Source organism: Triturus cristatus, chromosome 6, assembly GCF_964204655.1.
Source record: "Triturus cristatus chromosome 6, aTriCri1.1, whole genome shotgun sequence".
Lineage (NCBI taxonomy): Eukaryota > Metazoa > Chordata > Amphibia > Caudata > Salamandridae > Triturus > Triturus cristatus.
Window position 1 is genome coordinate 1,801,849,711 of NC_140589.1, and position 6,217 is coordinate 1,801,855,927.

The 6,217-nt window shown below is 53.0% G+C and overlaps 1 pseudogene; it reads right to left on the reverse strand.

The window, feature by feature from the left end:
* Positions 1–4,422: 4,422 nt before the first annotated feature.
* LOC146822038 (28S ribosomal RNA) lies at positions 4,423–5,452 on the reverse strand (annotated as a pseudogene).
* Positions 5,453–6,217: the final 765 nt, after the last annotated feature.

Consider the following 6,217-nt stretch of genomic DNA (forward strand, 5'->3'; position numbering starts at 1 on the left):
TCAAGTTTATCATTCATTCCATTCGGCTGTAGAGTGTCCAACTTTTCAATCCAGAACACTTCTCTTTACAAGAGTTCCTTATAGTTATTGATCCCCAACTGTGGTGGCACCACTTCAAGAATTTGAAAATGCACTTGAGTTATGTTGTGTCCTTTTTCAGTGCAATGGGTTCCCATGCTTGAATTCTTATTCTTATTTCTAATATTGCTTTAGTGGTCAGTAATCCGAGTTTTGATTTTTCTTTCCATCTTGCCAATGTATAGCATTCCACAAGGACATTTTATACAGTACACAACATTCTTCGCATTCCAGTCATCTGAGTGTTTGAGCATGATAGTGTTGCCTTTCTTGGGATGAAATACACTATTACCCAAAATGACATCATTACAATTAAGACATTTTTGCATGCCTCGAAAGTTTGCCATCTGCTAGTTATGTTCTCCCTTTGTTAAACTATCACACCTATCTTAAAAATACATGTGGGTGAGCTAAAATGTTTTTTTACTGCCTCCATACCACAAGATTTATAGGAGGGCCAAGCAACAGTCGGTTTTTTCTCTTCCAAATGACAGGGTTCGGTGATTGACAATTGTCTCTATGGTGTCAGGCATCTTCCTCAGGATTATAGGAATCCCACATCAAATATTGTGATATAATCTGTAGTTCATATGGCATGATCACCGGTGTCAGAAGGTTGGGGGCAGATAGGGCCAATGTCCACCTCACTATTGGAAAAACTGTTGTCATGTGCAGCATGTTTGACATGGCAAATCACTGTAATCATAGCCTGCTCTTTGAAACAGGGCGTGGCCTTCCTTTTAAGCGACACTTACAGATAAATGGAAGAGGGCAGCAGGCACGCATACGCCTCGAGACTGCAAACCACACTCCCAACAAGCATCTCCTGCCTTGCTATCAGTACATATAGGGCAGTAATAGTGAGGCAGTGATGGCTGGTTCCCATACTTCATCACTGCCACGCATGTGTTGCATCATGTCTGGAAAGGCAGCCTAGTAAAAGCTGAGGGGAACAGCTCTTAGTTTAGTCTGAGTCTCCCGCCGCGCTGCAAGTGTTGCCGACTGCTACTTTATTAATAGCTGAGGTACAAACATTTAAAGGAAGCAAAAGTACACTTTGGATTGTTTCACTGTACCACATTAGATTATATTACTGCACTTAGAAACCTTTACTGCAATTAGTGATCCACACCCCTCTTGCCTTAATACTTTTATTAATGACTTCACAGGCAAGTGATTTCTTTTGTTTCTCCCCATGTAAGCCATTATTTGTGTAGATGGAGCACCATTAAGTTCTACTAACCGCTGTACAACAGAGATTGAACTGAAGCATTTCAAGGAATTCACAAATGTGATGATCATTGTTGGACCTGTCAGCCTAAGGGTATTCTTCCCTCCAACCTTTGGACTCCCTCCTCCATTTTTTCTGATCTTGTTTTTGCTGGCATAAGGGCTCTGTGCACTTTACCACTGCTAACCAGTGCTGAAGTGCACATGCGCACTTCTTAAAACAGGGTAATATTAGCGTATCCCTAATTGGCATATTTAATTTACTTATAAGTCCCTACTAAAGGGGTACTGCAGGTACGCGGGGCTACTAGTAGGCCCACAGCACTGATTGTGCCACCAACTCAAGCAGCCTTTTAAATATGTCTCAAGTCTACCATAGAAGAGCCTGTGTGTGCAGTTTTAAACTGCCATTTCGACCTGGCAAGATTGACCTTTTTTGTAAGTATAGTTATGATGCTCTCAAACAAATTGTGCATCAATTAGAAACCTAAGAATCAATAGTATTAACAAAGAATGTGTGCAGTCCTGCAACGAGACCTGCCTGTGCTCGAGTCAAATTGTCAAGAGCTAGTAAACCCGAGGGTGAACTAGACCCAGAACGCTCAACAGAATGCTCGAGGGCTGTGAAGTTAATCAAACATTATACAGTCTTGATTACATTTGTAAAATATTTGAACAATGAAATAATAGAACTGTCATACACAGTTTTATTCTTCAACATAACATGATACTGTGTTGCTTTCCAATGATTAATACAAGTGTTACTCCACACTAGGCCTGGGCTAAAATTCCGTTCCGCTTGCAGAAATTGCGATAATTTGACATATTCGCGTTCCGCGGAGAGCGCGAAAATGTCAAAATTTCCGCAATCCGCATTTTACCGGAAATTTTTTGCTTGCTCGCGCTGTAAAATAATACATTCTCGCGTGCGTGCGATTGCCTTACCTGAATCCCCGCGTTCGCCGACAAGTTTTCCCGATCCGGTCGCGTTCTCCAAGAGATGTTGGATTGTTGGTAGCCATTTGCGCTGTCTCGCGACAGTTCGCGCCCCTAGTAACGTCATTCGTCGCGCTATCATGTCATTCTTCTCGCGATCATGCACCGCAAGACAAGTGAAAACAAGATGGCTGCGCCCGCGAGCAACCGCATGGGTAAGTTGGCGAGCCGCGACCACGCAAAAAATACCGCGAACGGGCGGGAAAAAAACTTCCGCATCTTCGCGATATTTCCGCGTATTTGAGGAGATTTTTTACATTTTCGCGATAATTTGCGAAAGTGAATTTTGCAAATTCTGCCCACCCCTACACCCTTCATCAGAGGTGACTATAAATAAGCAGAGACATTGTTATAACCCCTTCGCTGCGGCGCGAATTCTGCCACGGTGCGGGGGGGGCTAGTGAGTGGGCGTGGCACTGCGATGGTCATGGTGGGGTCCCAGCTTCCGAACCCTAGCCAGGCCGCGAAGAGCCTGCCCAGGCCCCGGTGGACCCCCGTCCCCAGCGCCCAGACCCTCGGCTGGCTTGCAGGATGGGGACTCCCACACCCCTGGGCCCGCCAGGCGGAGCTAAAGCCCCGTGGCCTGTCCCAGCTTCTGAGCCCTAGCCAGGCTGTCGAGAGCCTGCCTGGGCCCCGGTGGACCCCTGTCCCAAGCGCCAGGACCCTCGGCTGGATTGCAGGATGGGGGGGCTACCGCACCCCGGGGCCCACCAGACGGAGCTCAAGACCCGGGCCCTGTCCCAGCTTCCGAACCCTAGACAGGCCGGGGAGAGCCTCCCCGGGCCCTGATGGACCCCCGTCCCCAGCGCCGGGACCCTCGGCTGGCTTGCAGGACGGGGGCTGCAACACCCGTGGCCCGCCGGACGGAGCTCGAGACCTGGGCCCTGTCCCGGCTTCTGAACCCTAGCCAGGTTGGGGAGAGCCTCCCCGGGCCCTGATGGACCCCGGTAACCAGCGCCCAGACCCTCCTTTGGCTTGCAGGACGGAGGGCTCACGCACCCCGGGGCCCGCTGGACGGAGTTCAAGCCCCGGGCCCGGTCTCAGCTTCCGAACCCTAGTCAGGCCGGGGAGAGCCTCCCCGGGCCCCGGTGGACCCCAGTCCCCAGCGCCCGGACCCTCAGCTGGCTTGCAGGAGGAGGGCTCATGCACCCCAGGGCCCGCCTGACAGAGCTCAAACCCCGGGCCGGGTCCCAGCTTCTGAAGCCTAGTCAGGCCGGGTAGAGCCTCCCCGGGCCCCAATGGAACCCCGTCCCCAGCGCCCGGACCCTCCGATGGCTTGCATGATGGGGGGCTCACACACCCCGGGGCCCGCCGGATGGAGCTCAAGCCCTGGGCCCGGTCCCAGTTTCCGGACCCTAGCCATGCCGGGGAGAGCCTCCCCAGACCCCAGTGGACCCCCGTCCCCAGCGCCCGGACCCTCGGCTGGAACCAAGGAGGGTTAAGCCCAGGCCATGTCCTCTCCCCGATGGCCTGCCCGAGGAGCCTATTTTTCTCGATTATTAAGCGTAGGCTTACAGAACTCTGGGGAAGGACAAAAGTTGAAGACAGCCCGGCCGGCTGGCAGGCCAGCCATCTGGTCACCCAGCCCAGAGGGCCATCTGGTCACCCGGCCCACAGGGCCATCTGGTCGCCTGGCCCGCAGGGCCATCTGGTCGCCCGGCCCGCAGGGCCATCTGGTTGCGCAGCCAGGCGACCAGATGGCCTGGGACAACCCAGCGCCCAGATGGCCTGGGAGGGTGCCTTACCCAGTCGCCATTGCAGTCCGGCGAGGGTGGCCAGGCGCTCCGAGGCAGCTGCTCGGGAGGCTCCTTCCACGGGGCTGCCACTGCTCGCCTCCCTGCTCGACTTGCATGGGAGCAGCGGGAAGGGGGAGGCCTGGCCGGCCTAAGCCATCTGGTCACCCTGCCGACCCGAGAGGGACGGTGGCCCCCATCCCCGCACCCCGGTGGGGCAGGGACAGGAGGGGAGGCCTCCGTGCCGGAGAGCACGTGGTGGAGGCGGCCTCCCGCGGGCCCGCGTTACCCCCTTCTGCATTCCTCTTGCAGGCCCGGCAGCAGAGGGACCCACCCCTGGGTGTGGTGGAGGAGGGCGTCCGCGGGCACCCACGCACGGAGAGACAAAAGCTTGCCTCAGATGATGACTTTCAATAGATCGTAGCGAGGTAGCTGCTCTGCTACTTATGAAACCCTGACCCAGAATCAGGTCGTCTACGAATGATTTAGCACCGGGTGCCCCACGAACATGCGGTGCACTAAGGACGATGGAGGCGACCCCTTCCGTCCACGCTCCGGTCCCCAAGCGAGTGGCTCTACGCACCGGACCCCCGAGAGAGGCCGGCTATCCCAGGCCAACCGAGGCTCCACAGCAATGCGGTATCGTTGAGATTTAGGGTGGATTCTGACTTAGAGACGTTCAGTCATAATCCCACAGATGGTAGCTTCGCCGATTGGCTCCTCAGCCAAGCACATACACCAAATGTCTGAACCTGCAGTTCCTCTCGTACTATTCACTATACACATCATCAGTAGGGTAAAACTAACCTGTCTCACGATGGTCTAAACCCAGCTCACATACCCTATTAGTGGGTGAAGAATCCAACGCTTGGTGAATTCTGCTTCACAATGATAGGAAGAGCCGACATCGAAGGATCAAAAAGCAACGTTGCTATGAACGCTTGGCCGCCACAAGCCTGTTATCCCTGTGGTAACTTTTCTGACACCTCCTGCTTGAAACCCAAAAATTTAGAAGGATCGTGAGGCCCCGCTTTCATGGTCTGTATTCATACTGAAAATCGAGATCAAGCAAGCTTTTGCCCTTCTGCTCTGCAGGAGGTTTCTGTCCTCCCGGAGCTCGCCTTAGGACACCTGCGTTATCGTTTGACAGGTGTACCGCCCCAGTCAAACATCCCACCTGCCACTGTCCCCGGAGCGGGTCGCCCCCGGCGGGCGCCGGGCGCCGGGCGCTTGGAGCCAGAAGCGAGAGCCCCACGGGACTCGCCCCCCGCCGCACCGGGTAAGTGAAAAAACAATGAGTATTGGTATTTCACCGGCAGCCCGAGGGCCTCCCACTTATCCTACACCTCTCATGTCTCTTCACAGTGCCAGATTAGAGTCAAGCTCAACATGGTCTTGTTAGACCTGGCACCTTGGCGTGAGTTTCCCTTCCACTTTTTGCTGATGTGCCTCATTGTGTTTTGTTGGTGTTAGCTGCTCAGGGCACTGTGCCACTGCTAATCAGTGCCACAGTGCAAGTGCTCCCTTTTGAAAAGTGTATACATTGATTGGTGTCCATGTTTGGCTTATTTCGTTTACTATCAGCCCCTAGTAAAGTGCACCAGGAGTGCCAGTGCTTGTAAATACAAATGCTGCTGGTGGGCTTGCAGCACTGGTTGTGCCACCCACAGAAGCGGCTTAGTAAAATGTGTCTAAGGTCTGCCACTGCAGAACCTGCGTGCAGTCTGGTACTGTCACCCTGACTGCGCAAGTGCACCCACTTGCCAGTCCCTAAACCTTCCCTTAACTACATATTAGTCACCCCTCTGGTAGGCCCAAGGGCAGGGTGCATTGTAGGCATAAGGTAGGGCATGCCCTGATGTGTGTGGCATGTCCTAATAGTGAATTACAGCCATTTTCGTTTTTCACTATTGAAGGCTACGTGCTCTCCATAGGCCAGAATGGGCTGCTGGAATTGCTACACGCTGTAATCCCAGTGGACTCATAGAGCATGGTAGAAAGTCAAGTTTAGTACGCCTGAACTCAGAATAATAAAATACTTCTTTTAGTAAAGTTTATTTTAATATCCTGTGTTTGTAAATACTACTTTTCGAAAGTTAGTATTTACTGACCTGGCCATTTCAGTCCGCCTCTGCTGTGTGTGTGTGTTCTGCCTAGTAACAGTAAGGAGCAGGGCTGGG